The sequence below is a fragment of the Lineus longissimus genome, chromosome 13 (genome assembly GCF_910592395.1).
Source record: "Lineus longissimus chromosome 13, tnLinLong1.2, whole genome shotgun sequence".
NCBI classification, from domain to species: Eukaryota; Metazoa; Nemertea; class Pilidiophora; order Heteronemertea; family Lineidae; genus Lineus; species Lineus longissimus.
Window position 1 is genome coordinate 2,962,385 of NC_088320.1, and position 13,794 is coordinate 2,976,178.

The window sequence follows — 13,794 nt, forward strand, 5'->3', positions numbered from 1 at the left end:
TTTGAATCTGTGCTCAATTAAATGATGTCGTAATGATAGGAAATAGGACTAAGCTATAGGGATGAATGTTGTCAAGGATGTGATGGTGATTAATTCGTCAACCAGGGTACCAATCGCTCCGCATCGAGAGTGGATGCCCGTCAATCACTTAGATTTCGTCTAAATTTCATCACAACTTAATCAATAAGGACTGATGATGAAATTGACTTTGAATTACACATTAGGTTTGCAGGAATATATGATTACGTGAAATAACTGTTGTCGGTCGTGATCAAACGGGTATCGATATGTTTATCGGTTTTCTCATTAGTTATTGGTTTAGAGGTGCCAGCCCCAAGCTTCTTGTCAACAGATAGGTTAGCTTCATTGATTAGCAGATCGACAAAGAAATGGGATTCATAACTTTCGGAGGATACGAAAAACGCTGTAAGGGGTTTTCAAATGTCGCAATCCAATGTATACGTATTCGATGACAAGACGAGACGCCAATGATTGGTCCAGTCATGTTGGTGTCTGATCGCGTTTTGTGACGTCAGTCGAAGATATCACAACAGGTGTTAGGCGCTGGACAGGTGAAATGGTGAGGAATAGCACTCCTATATCATTTAAGAATCGCCATGACGTGACTGACGGCCTAAGTGTTCGATGTACTAGTGACTGACAGACGATGGACCTGCCAATTAAGCTAATTAGATCAATCAAAATTCATCAAGTAACCGCGCGTGCTAAAGTACTTATCTAACCTGACAGAGCGGGTGGGTTCTCATCCTCCCGAAAGAGGAGTGTAACTATAATGACGAGGTCTCACCTCTGAGGACGAACTTTGCACTGATATGAAAGTTGGGAAAGTCAGTGCATATTTACGTTGCGAAAATATAGGTAACTTTCTAGGGGATGAATACCTTAATTAGATTACTCTGCGCGTAGCTATTACCATATTGTTCTCATTATCGACGTGTGCGCTGTTCTGATAAACAAAGTTGGTTCCATCATTGTCACAGGATGGGAAAATCTGGCCATTGATGGGTAGCGTCTAATTAGTGCATGACTAAGCCAATCTCAATCATTTAAAAGGAGTATTTGGGTAACGGAATATTGTCCATGCGCCGGGAGTCATTACGTTTCTTTTTGCCCTTGCCCGTTTTCGTTAAGGCCAATCGACCACCCTGAAAGCTGTTTCGTGGGGGTCGATGTCATCAAGATTTGCCATGATAACCCTTTGATAATACAGGAGAACAATGGGGAACAGAGAACAATGGAGATTTTGGCCTTTGTGCGAGCGGGCTTTGTTTAAGGACAATAGGCTGTGTATTGGGCTAGACCTGAATTCTTTTAACTGCGAGGAACATGTACATGGACATGTAAAGGGCAAAGAAACGCAATGGTGCCTCTTGCTTTCACAGACTGAATGTAGTGCGTATAGTTCTATAAAGCCGAACGGCCATTCACGGTAGGTTCTTCTGCGACTACACAGTCTATGCTCTTACTACCGAATCTAGGAACCCGATGGATGGATGGCTGAAACTCGCATGAAGCACACGTCAGCGAAGACATCGTTCAGAAACTCTCTGATAAAGGCCATATCACAGTCGTCACAACGAACAACGTACTGTCATCGCTCTCAACCTCGCCTACGGTCATACTCACCACTCTTGATTGGCTATCAGAATCTTGTTAAATTGATATCATCGCGTGCGGAATTTACTGTCTTTTCAAATGTCAAAATATTATGGATTAGATGGCTCGATTGGCGTATTGAGAATATAACGGTATGCTGAGACCTGAGATTCTGGCTCGATAATGCGAGTTCGGGGATTTCAGATGAGAATCATGGGTTTTGAGATAACCGGCCGTAATCGAAAAATCTGAAAATCGATCCATATTTTTGATTGGGTGAAGTTTTTAATATGAGATGTACCCGAGGGAGTGATTAGATACGGTGTGGGAACGCCAAGGAAGACTTATCAGAAATCAGAAATATCATTAGTCTATCGACACGACGGTCGTTATCAAGGCATAAAAGTGCCGATTTAACAGAACATGTATTCTAATGCCCCCGCCCCCCGGAAAAATGTTCTTACCTTTTGTATTGTGACCGAAGACGCTTAAGTTTTAGACTTTTAGGGACTTAGATGTACTTTTGTTTGATACGAACAGCCAATTTGTTCCAACGGCACCTCTAACCTTTTACGACTCATGTGGCTATGCTAAATACCATTGAAAATCATCACGAGCACACAACTCCAAAGACCACCGTCATTCCAATCCACACAGGCGACACGCCTGGCGTAAATGGTATTAGAAGATACAATTTCTAACAAATGTCAAAGCAGTATCCAACCCTTTCAAGAGTTCGTGAACATTTTCAAAGAACTAATAATGGGTTTTCTTTGTGATTATGTGACTGACTTTCAGTCATCCAGTTAAAAATAATCCTGTTAGCGAAATTTCAAAAGGTTTACGTGCGATAGCGTCGATTTAAGGACGATTTTGGTTTTGATAGCTGAGACGTATAATTAGTTCAAAGCGCCGCTTACGATTTCGTATTTTTAAGTTCCGTTGATGATTAATACATGAAAAAGGATAATGAACGTGATAGTAGATTGGGCCTTGCCCTTGTGGTGTGATTAGTTGAATCCGTTTAAAGCGAAGGGAACGGTGGGGTATGTCTTTATTCGGTAGGTATAGAACAGCAACTCCATTATTTGCGACAGACGATAATTTCAGACGATACTAGAATGTATTTGATTAATTTTAGATTGAAAGACAATACTACAAACCAATCTCGAATTGATAACGCCTCTTCAATACTAGGGCAAGTATATAGACTGATGCGACTGATATTCATATCGAAAACCCATTAATAAAACCCCACATGTTGCAGAGAAGATGCGGACAGATAAGTCTAGACAAAGCTCCCCACAGAGACCTCACTGAGATAGGATCTCATCCATTATGACATTAATCAAGTTCATGGTATTATAAGTGCAGGTTTGAACTCGGTGTGTAAAGCCAGCATCAGATAGTCTACCTCGGTACAATGACTGAATCATGATTACACATGCAGCTGTTGTCGATGTAACAGCGCCAATATAACATGATACCACGTACTCAGCTCATCTCAACATTCTAACACTTTTAGTGATGATGATCTCAATTATGTGCTATTATTTTAACATCATTTCCTTCATCTTCAGCAGTCGCTCTAGTTCTCTCAGCACTACGTTGTGCAAAGGCCACTGCATTTATTCATTCACATTTTGACGAAAAAAACAAATCTTGAGCTGACATCTAGTTACAGTGGCAATCGAACTTGTGTTCTACATACAAGGCTGTCAACTAAACATTACCACAATGGGTAAAGGTGTTGGTTTACCTTTGCAACACAATAGAAACAAGGCCCTCCCATTGCAGTGTTGCGGGGGTAGAATCGGATAGAAATAATAAATGCGGGCCTCACGCCCCTCAAAATGAACTAATCTTGTGTATGTTTCTTTTGTGTCGTCAGTTCTTCTCCATGTAACCGCGTATTTTTCTTGAGGCAAACCGATAACTTTAGCCACCGTCATCACATGTTCTGTACTGTAACATAGCTTTTCATCCCGTATCCATACATATGACACATTGGATAAATCCATATAATCTTAATTTATCTATTAATGTGATAGAGGTTATCTCTCCAGATGCTCCAATAAATTCTAATTCTCAAATCGGTAGTTAAGTTAAAGTAGATTGAATAAAATCATAGCTCTAAGCAATCTTGTGGCTGGCCTTGTGGACTTATATTTGAGCTGCAGAAATAGGGAGCAGGGGGTAGGAGTTTGTCGGATCAGATGTAGAAAATGTCCCACTGCAAGGAAAAGGGTCATATAGTTGTGTTTTGGCGTATTTATTCGAACCCGAATTCTCAGTATGGTCCAAAACCTTTGCCAACAAAACCGCCTCCTGGTACGAAACATAAATTTCCATCGACTAAGTGTATTATTCCGTAACCGCCAGAAAAACCCAAAGGTACTGTATATTCTACCAGTCTCCATCCTTGAGGAATCTAATTCAGACCAAAGCAGGCCGTATAAAACAAGCAAATTGTTGGACGTTGTATAGGTATTTAAGTGGTGATTCCTATGCTAGCGGAATGTTATATTAACATCATGAATAAATGGAACCAGTAACACAAGCTATCAGTAAAAGAGTCACGAAACACGCCTGATTTGTATCATCCGTAACGCCGTCTCATCTGTGGTCAGAGAAAAAATCGTGGTCATTATCGATGACGTACATTGTGTCATAGTATAGGTTAGGATTCTAAACCCATAGCGGAGGTTTACAGTATTTTGGCACATTCGCGAAGATACGTTCGGCTCTACGTAATTCGTATGCTATTAACATGTTCAATCTCGACCTCTCTACAATCGTACTGCAGCATCATGCTCCACGAGGTGTTTTTTCTTTAAATGCCATTCGTCCTTTCTCATGTCACATATAGAGACAGAAACGGAGTCGTAGAAGACATTAAAACGCAGCCGGGCGAGATTTAAGAGCAAGAAATTATCATTTTGCTGTGGTTAATGGCTGCAGCACATCGGAAACAGGCGCCTATTTCTTGATCTTACGCTCTGTCCCAATGTGAATCATATCTAACTCTGCAGTCATCCGGCAATTAGGCGATGGGTGTTGGGCTGGGTGTATTTGGCCAAACCCGTATACTTATGGTATTGTTCTCAAACTCATCCTGCGGAGATCAGTGTCCTTTGTGAAGAACCCCTGATTTCAGGCCGGGATGCCCATGCTGACTACCGGTGCTGGTGATATATCGCTTAGTCTTTCCTCGGGTGACATTCGGAGATGTGAGACCAAAACGCAGGGCGGTGAATGCAGGATGCCACGCATCATGACGGCTTGGAAGTTTTCGGGAATTTACGCTGAACTGACAGTTCTATTTCGTCTCTTATCTGATGTGTTTACAAAACATTTTCAGTAATGTCAGCACCTTCCCACACACGTTAACCAAGAAAACAACATAACGCAACCACCCAAGTCATTCCATCAGAATCTACTCGAAACCTTCAATTCCTAAAGAATCGAGATAATTAAATTCCACCTCACTTCATCCTAAGATGCAGTGTTATCTTGAAGTCTTAAACCGCAACTTGTCAAATCGAATGCCTGGTGATTGGCATATAACGCTTAAGTGACTGTCATGCCGGTTAATTACAATACTGGAAGACATGTTTTTCAGCCATCGTCTTGCTGCATTTCAAGTTCTGATGTCAAGTGGTGTCGCACTACAGGCCGAACAGGAACGATTGTCTTTAGGACGGAGTTGCTTTAACCCCAATGTTTTTTTTCTGCATACACGAGCCCTTAGTATCCAGGAATCCCCACGTAATATACTGCACTTAAAGGACAATTATCATGTACTGCCGTCATGACTGGCTCCAGGCGAAACCGTGACTCAAAATGTACCAACCTAAGATTTCAATGCCGCGGATCAGATTGTAGCCTGCAGCAATGTACATAAGTGTATTGTCGTGTTCACGATGATTAAAGTGCTATTTGAAGCTTGTATCATCTTTAATATCAATGAGGAAGACTGAAAGCGACTTCATGATAACCATCAGACGACGGAAGGTGTCAATGTAGAAGCTGATCGATTTTTTAAGAGGATATTTGTCATGTGTGATGAATAGCGAGGTATTAAAAATATTTTTTGATAGAAAAGGTAGTTCCGTCATCAGTTTATGCTAGCACGTCATACCTTTATTGAAGAGAAATGGTACCTGCTCTCAATACAAATTGTAGTTCTGCACAACCGTACGTACCATAAATCAAACATTGAAATTTCTTTTTGAGTATGGCGCTATCAAACCCACCTTCTTATATTATCTAATGTCCGTTGACAGTAAACATGATTTTAGAATACAAGAAATGATTCTTCTGAGAATTCAAAGAGAATTTATCATGATTTGCCAAGGGTTTACAGAGAATCAAAAAGCCTTTCTGTCAGGAATCAAGATCAGATTTACCTGAACCACTGAAGAAGTAATATTGGAAAGGTATCTCACATTGTCATGGAACATACGTATCTCCTTTATATCAATTTTTCCTGGACTGAATACCCTTTCATCCGCAGCGATTCCGCATTGTCATAACGAGCGATCCATGACTACGCGGACAAAGCTTCCAGTCCCATCCTAAAATACTTACGAAGGGCACTAAACCTGAGTCAGAACTCCAATTGATTTCCTCAGAGATCGTCATTGGTCAGGCCGCCGACATACCAAGTGGTTTTTCTTTGCTCCATGTGACAGCCAAAGATTCGAGAAAGATAGGACATCGCACAGTGCAAATGGTGGATAGGTGTGTGAGATATTGGTAAACGACGGACACACTTGATCAGAATACTGAATACATGTACCAGTAGTATTCAATGAAAAAGAAGAGAATGGCAGGTTGAAACCGCTGAGGGGAACACGTCCAAGTCGCGATATTCGGAAATTGCTTCAAAATACGGCTGAATATCTCTCTCAACATATCATGTTTCTGGATTATTTCAATATAAAAAGATTGTTTATTGGTAATAAAGCGACACGTAATCATAACAGTCAAAGTGTTCTCAGCAAATGCAAAAAAGTGATCGTTTCTTTTGCATCAATTGTGATTGCACGCAAAGTGAGAACATAGTTGATTTCCTACGAGAGGTTACATCTCGGTAAAAGCAGAGGATATCAAGCGTGCATTATGAGACATGTTCTCAATTCTTTCATGTGGATGTAAACTGGAAAAGCTAACAGACGCATCTTACGAAATAACTGGTCCGACATCCGTTAAGGCCGGCTCGTTCGTGACCTATAGTTTGCCCCTACAATTTGCCACGATTTAGAATCTCACAGAAAATCAAGATTCGTTTTGAAAGAAATGGAGAAAGAAATGCTAAAGGAGGCTTTTAACCCACTATTCTAAGGTTTAATTTCATCACGTATCAATTTCAGCTCACCGAATTCTTTCGGATGATGACTTTGCGCCTTGGCAGTGATACGGCTTCCAACACGTTCATCAAACATGGCTGTTATACGACTGCTCATTTCCATCAATGAAAAAAGAGACAGGCGGATTTAATATTGATATCGCCGGATGGAAGCAAACCGTCTGGAAAATGTCATATTTTATTTGACGATCAAATATTTAACGACTGAGGCGAAATTGGTTGTAAAAATGCGTTTGCATGTGTTTTTAGACATGAAATATAGGCCAGTCGAATAAATGACTATTTTTTCGTGCGTTATTGATTATAATTCTGATGCTGATAGTAGAACACCACGAGCCTTTGATTGATGGATAATGTGATGCTAAAGTCTATTTTTTTCATATGTATACAATGATCTTATTGGGACAAAAAGTACGCCGCACGGACTATTTACAAGTTACACTGGTCATCCGTGGTAGACGACAGGATATTTTGACTTGGTCTCGTCCAAGCCTTTGTCCTGCTCATTTGCATAGGTGGGACGCAAACAATGTCAGATTAAATCTTTCAGGCCGGCCCTATTTTACAAATTGTAGGGGCCTGAAGGGTGTTCTCTGTCACTGTCAAGGAGTAAAGTGTAACGTCGGGTGATGCCGCCACCGTTGTTGAGATAATTGATATCAGACTGTCAATTCCATCCTTTAACTCAACTAGTCTGTACATCATACTTTATCAAATACGTGCCAAGTGAGACTGTAGTTCATCAATATTTCAAAATGTTTATGCATATTGTCTCAGGGTCAATTTGGACCAGTGTGATATACATCTCTGCTCGTACACTTGGAATTAGCCAGGCGCATCACATGTCCCATTCCACCAATCGCGTTAAAAGTAAGTCCACTGGGGCGTTCGATTGCGAAATTAATCAACTTGCTTCCAGTACTAGAATGTACGACTTCAATTTGGTAATGGTCTAACTTAAGTGACATGACTTTGAGATAGAGAGATGGCGTGAGACATGCTTCCAGACAATAATGAGCTTAGTCGGGCGATGTTTACAACCAGTATCAACCCTTAAGTAAACAAACTGGTATATTGGTGATTTTCTGTTGCGAAAAGGAATATTTCAAAATACAAAACTACATGTACTATTAATTGAAAAATGCTTGTTTTTATGATTTTATAAGTCATCTTGAAGCAGATATCCTTTTTTGGCGCTTAGTTTTTCAAAATGAGGGCTATTTTTCGCGCTGATTTTGTTTTTTTTGTTCAATACATGTACGCTTCATGGTAAAACCTATCACTATAGGGCCTTCTCTGGCTTACTTCTCCACATAAGGGAGAAAAAGCAGCTACATGTACCATGAAGGACGGAATTTGACGCCCTAAAATAGTTCACCAAGCAGTCACCGCGGCTGCACTCTGTGGTTCTCGATTACGGTATCGCGGAAAACCTATACAGTCCAGTATCTCTTAAGTGCAAAGCTCGCAGTCTTCACGAAAAGGTCACATGTTTATTCCAACAAGTATAAAGGGCGTCAACACCTCCCTTACTTCATCGATAGAACAAGTAACTAAAGAAGCATCACCATGGCCAAAGATGATGAATGTCACGAAAATGCCTTTCCTTTCGACAATTGAATCATGTGAGTTTTTTTAACACAAATTCTAAGCCGAACAAAGGTCCAAATCGAAATTCTATTCTGCGTTTCATCACTCTTAAGACCGCAGAAACTCTTAAAAGAATAAAATCCCATTGAAACTGTGCTGCTTTTCATAGGTTAGATTGGTTGTTATAACATGATTTGATATTTCTATTATGGTGCTTCTATTGTTAAAAGCACCGCCGCAGACACCTTAACGGAGATAGATATTTGCCGGTACAATGGGTCCATTATGCTAGGAGAAATCTGAAGGGAAACATCATAAAGGATACGGGTCTCAAGGAAATTGCTATAGTAAGAACTTGAATAAGATGTTAAATGGTTTGTTTAGAAATGGAAAGTCGTTTGCAACTTGCCGTGGAGATTACTTTTGCAGCTTTTTATGTTGAGGACACGATACCTCGTCGGTACAGGTTCTCTCAATAAACACTGATTGGAGCTCAAAGTAAGGTATAATGCCGAGAACCCCTTCAAATGGCGGTTCCACCTGAGCGACAATCATGCAATGTCGACATTAAGGTATCGATTTCTTTTCTAAAACCCATCAAACTGGACATTGAAAATTGATTATGTCTGCTTCCATATTTTGCATCAACAAAGGGATGGCATCATTATACCATTGCCAAGATCACACCAATCGAGCTCTCTCGGTTCGGCTGTGCCCCCTCCCTTTAAAAAATCTCTGGATCCGCCATGTGATTTGTCATGACCTTTCCTTGGGGACATCTCCTCGCCGTTAAAAGCCTTCATTGACCGATGTGGCCAGTCTTTGAACAGTATGCCCCTTGCCATATCCAGGACAGATGCCCGAGGAAGTAAGCCAGCTGTCGCGCCAGTGCCTTTCCTTGCCACACCCAGAAGATGCCGAATCAATCTAGTCACTGTTAAACATTGGTCGTTCCCTGGTATTGGCCGCGTCCACCCAGTGCCAGCCTTTTGACCCCATCGCAATTCAATGCGCTCCTTGTCAACACGCAGAGACTGAAAGGAGCCAAGGCAGCCGAGTAAACCCTTTGCTAACACCCATGAATAGACCATTGGAGGGCTCTGACAGTACAGGTCGCCCCATTGCCACTCACTGCGCCCCTTGCCATACCGAGGACATGCCCAATCAAGCCAACACCCATAGATCATCAAGGGCCCTGACAGCCGGATTTGGTCCTGTTCCGATCTGATCATCCCGTGTCAGCGTCCAATCATTTCTAACCGACCAACTATGATGAATGATCGGTTTCGATGTTACAGATACCTATATATCAATATCTCCAGTTGCATATGAGATATCAAATATATGAAATTTGGACTGTTTGCTCGCGCAGAGAATCGTTCTAACGTCATCTGGGTGAGGTTTCCCATACGAAAAAGAATGATGATGGTTTCCAATGGAAAAAATGGCTCTCGTCAGAGCCGTTGTTTCTCATACTGGGTCACTTCAACATTTTAAATGTGATTGCTTTGCTCCTTATTCTTCATTTCAAAATAAGTCAGTGTCTTATACTTAGACTAGAAATCTGAAAATGAAAATACATGTAAGTCAGTGCGTTACTAATTTCTGAAAATGAAAATGTCATATTTGTGATTTGATGGAGGCACGGATCGATTTAAATGAGATTGAGATATTTTCGACTAAAGAGTCTGAAAGGGAGTAGTAATGGACATCTATAACGAGGAAGACTTATCAGTCATGATGCCATAAAATGAACAAACACCCGATATAGATCATAGAACCTAAAAAAAGATCAACTCCCCGAACCAGTATCTATATTCTAACTATGCCCAGATGGTATAACAGAGACGCTTCAGCTGAGCGGTTTAACAACCTGTTGGTTGTCAAAATGATATTCGATACGCTCAGTTGAAATCAATAGGACATGTTTACCAAGCAGTACAATTGCTGCAGTAGTATTCGACGTTTTTATTGATACATGCAATTATTGAAAAAAGAAATACTCGTTTATTTACTATATTAACCCACTCATATTGGGTTACGGTTCAGCTGGGTTTTAACCCGCGGGGAATATTGGAATATTCTGGTTCAGTTTCATTGATTTGTTGGAATGATGGGATCATCTGTCTGGACCGGATCTAACAATCAGGCTAAGCGGAGTTACAATTAAAGCGACCCGGAGAGTGGGAGTGGTAATAGTGTAGCTGCCTGTCATAGATGTACTTAGTTTGTAATGCGGCCAACATCTAGCCCACGGCAAGTACAATATCAGACCCAATGGCGAAAAATAGATAATATTCTGCACTTGCCACTAGGGTGGCAAATGTAGGTCAGAAAATATCCATACTTGCCAATGGGTTTATCTATGGAAAGCATCATCATATGGAACGTACTTGACAATCAATGGGAGCTTCTATTCATCGTAGTGGTAGGTTACTCGTATTGGTTGCTTTCAAATCTGAAGGTGCAGCGAACTCGTAATATTATCAGTAGTGGTTTTTCAAAACTTTATTTGGTGTTCAAGACTAAAGATTATGAATCTATCCAAATTTATCTATCCATCAGAGATAGTCAGCAAAATGCATTGTTTTCCAGGAATACGTTGAATCACATGGATTGTTCATCTATTTTATCTCAATTCTATTGCAATTTAGCTGCATGCTACACGGAGGCTTCACTTAGTTAATTATAGCTATCTATTCTGCAGAATTAATAATAGATATCTCACCATCGTTACCGCAGTGCAGTGTACATTTTGCAAACGAGAAATAGACATCATGTGCATGTTTATGTAAGACATGTAGACGTTTGCATTATGGGATTTTCTTACAAAGGCAGTTGGTGTTCAAACGTGCCGTCCAATCAGAAATACTCAATTTGGTTTCTCCGAGGAGCCAGTTTGCTTGATGATGTTCCTCATGGGTCAATACCCATGTTCGTTTGTTTTGTTTTTTGAAAAAGACTGCTCCACATTTTACCTGATTTCTAGAAGGTGACCGAATATTCATGTACGGAATTGATCCCTCAAACTGTCAATCAAATCGAAATTGACACCTTATTGCTCATGACTTAATCTATTACATGTAATTAAAAGACCATGCGATAAGAATAAGCATAATTCAATAAAGGGACTCAACTGGTGATGTAACTTTTCCAAAGATTACGAAGTAACACACAATCGAACATTTAAAATGAGAATCTGGTGAAGACAATGAAAGGGAGTTGGACTGCGCCAGCTCATGAATAGGTAATAATGGTCTCTCATGTCGAATGCTGGACTGAAGAATGGATTCACAGAATAGGTTTATATAAAACTGTCAAAGTCATTTAAGAAGATGCCAAGAGCAAACAAACTCTCCTGAACAGCTCAGCCGTGGCAACGACAGCATGTTGCGCCGTATTTTCTTCCAAGCGGATCAGTTTTATCAGTCGCGCAAGTTAGAGCAACAGTTACGCAAAATATAAAATTATTATGTTCTCGTACCAAGACAAAGAATCTAAGTAACTTCCAGACTCCAACGGTAAAATTTGTTGTGAAATCCTGTAACATCAAAGCAATCGAGAGGGAAAAGAGCTAAAAAAAACGTCTGTTACAAGAAAGTAACGCAATTCGTCTTACCTTTTTTAGTTGTCCTATCCAAGCGGGGAAAAAAATCGACATGTATCCTAATTTGGTCTTTTTGTCAGTTTATTGCTCCGCAGGTCCTACCTGTAAAAGCAAAATAGTCATTTAAGTGAAAAGTGCGGTTTTACTCTCCAACGATCATGAGATGCACTAAACACGTTGCTTGCCGACACTTTGGGATCTGTCAAGCTCGTCGGCGTTGGGGAATCGATAGTATTTTAGCTGATTGGCCTAGAGGTGGCAGCAGAGGTATGGATGATATTGAATAAGACGAGCAGCGATCGGAACGGATCCGCAATACCAACGATGGAGACGCAAATAAATTTGCAACAGATTACTGATACACATGTATGTGTTCTAATACTTTAGAAGGGCGGTAGCTAAGAAGGTGTTGCTACATATCTCGAGGTGCAGCGAACTCGCAACGATATAAGATGATGTAGCCGTTTTTTACCAACATCTCTGGTCTAGAATTGACCATTAGGAGTTTCCAGATGAGTTCTCGTGTTTCAAAGATTGGCAAAATGGGTCTTAGGATTATATTTTAGCTGACCAATAAAAAGTCGCAGATCAATATCTTTCACTTGGGTCACGTGCCGTGTACACTACGAACCATTTCCTGCCCCACCGGGATGCCACCCTCAGCAGAGGCCGTCGTTTAACCACCGTAAAGGTTTCAAAGCGCTGTTGACTTCTCCAATGAGAAATTACAGAACATATTTAGCGAAAATCGATGGTCAGTATATTAGTTGGTTGGACTTTTAATTTCCTGTTTGGAAAGATTCGATGCGGTGGTGAATTCTGTTCTGATTAATGCGGGGATTTCATGCAATTGACTCATGAGATCATATGGGACTGAATATTGTTGTGAAGCATCATACGGATTCTTTATTCTGGATTCCCGATCGGAATTCCTGCATTGTGCACGTCGCCATACAGTAATGTACGTGTGACATTCTATCGCATCACAACGGAGCCGGACCTTCTGACCCTGCGTCCATGCGTGAGCAAAATATGTTATATGGTGGAGGTGCTCTACACGTGATATGAAACGCAACACTTCCATGATGCATGACGTTATGTTGCCAGTTAGTAGAATTTAAGCCTAGCTCAATACACGGCCTATTGTCTTCAAACAAAGCCCACTCTCACTAAGGTCTGAATCCCCATTGTTCTACTGATCAAAGGGTCATCAGGGCAAATCTTGGTGACATCGATTCCCAAAAAACAGCTTTTGTTGTCCAGGTACTGATTATTGAAGACATCTTGTTTGAGACGATATTTTAATTCACGGAAGAAATAATCACGTTGGCCACCCTGCGACGTCCGGTGTGCAAGGGATAGTAGTCCTAGGGCTGATAGTCCGTGTAACAATAGCCCGCATTGCTAAATGTTTTGGTTAGGGTTAGCGGTACAATAGATCATGCTGCTTAATTGGTCAAATACAATGCTACCGGACTATGACTCCAGGGGGACTATATCCGCTGTCACACCGGTCCTTGGCAAATGTCCTGAAGGATTTTACCATATAATATTGATACTCATATCAATCATCATCATTATCTCATGCATATGTGAGTCAGACCACCAT

General features: G+C 40.8%; 1 protein-coding gene across 1 annotated transcript in view; it reads right to left on the reverse strand.

The window, feature by feature from the left end:
- LOC135498449 (muscarinic acetylcholine receptor M2-like) overlaps nucleotides 1-12,363 on the reverse strand; it is a 124,372-nt gene extending 112,009 nt beyond the window's left edge. The window contains exon 1 of the mRNA XM_064788717.1: nucleotides 12,198-12,363. The gene's annotated coding sequence lies outside the window, so the exon portion shown is untranslated. The remainder of the gene's footprint in view (nucleotides 1-12,197) is intronic.
- Nucleotides 12,364-13,794: the final 1,431 nt, after the last annotated feature.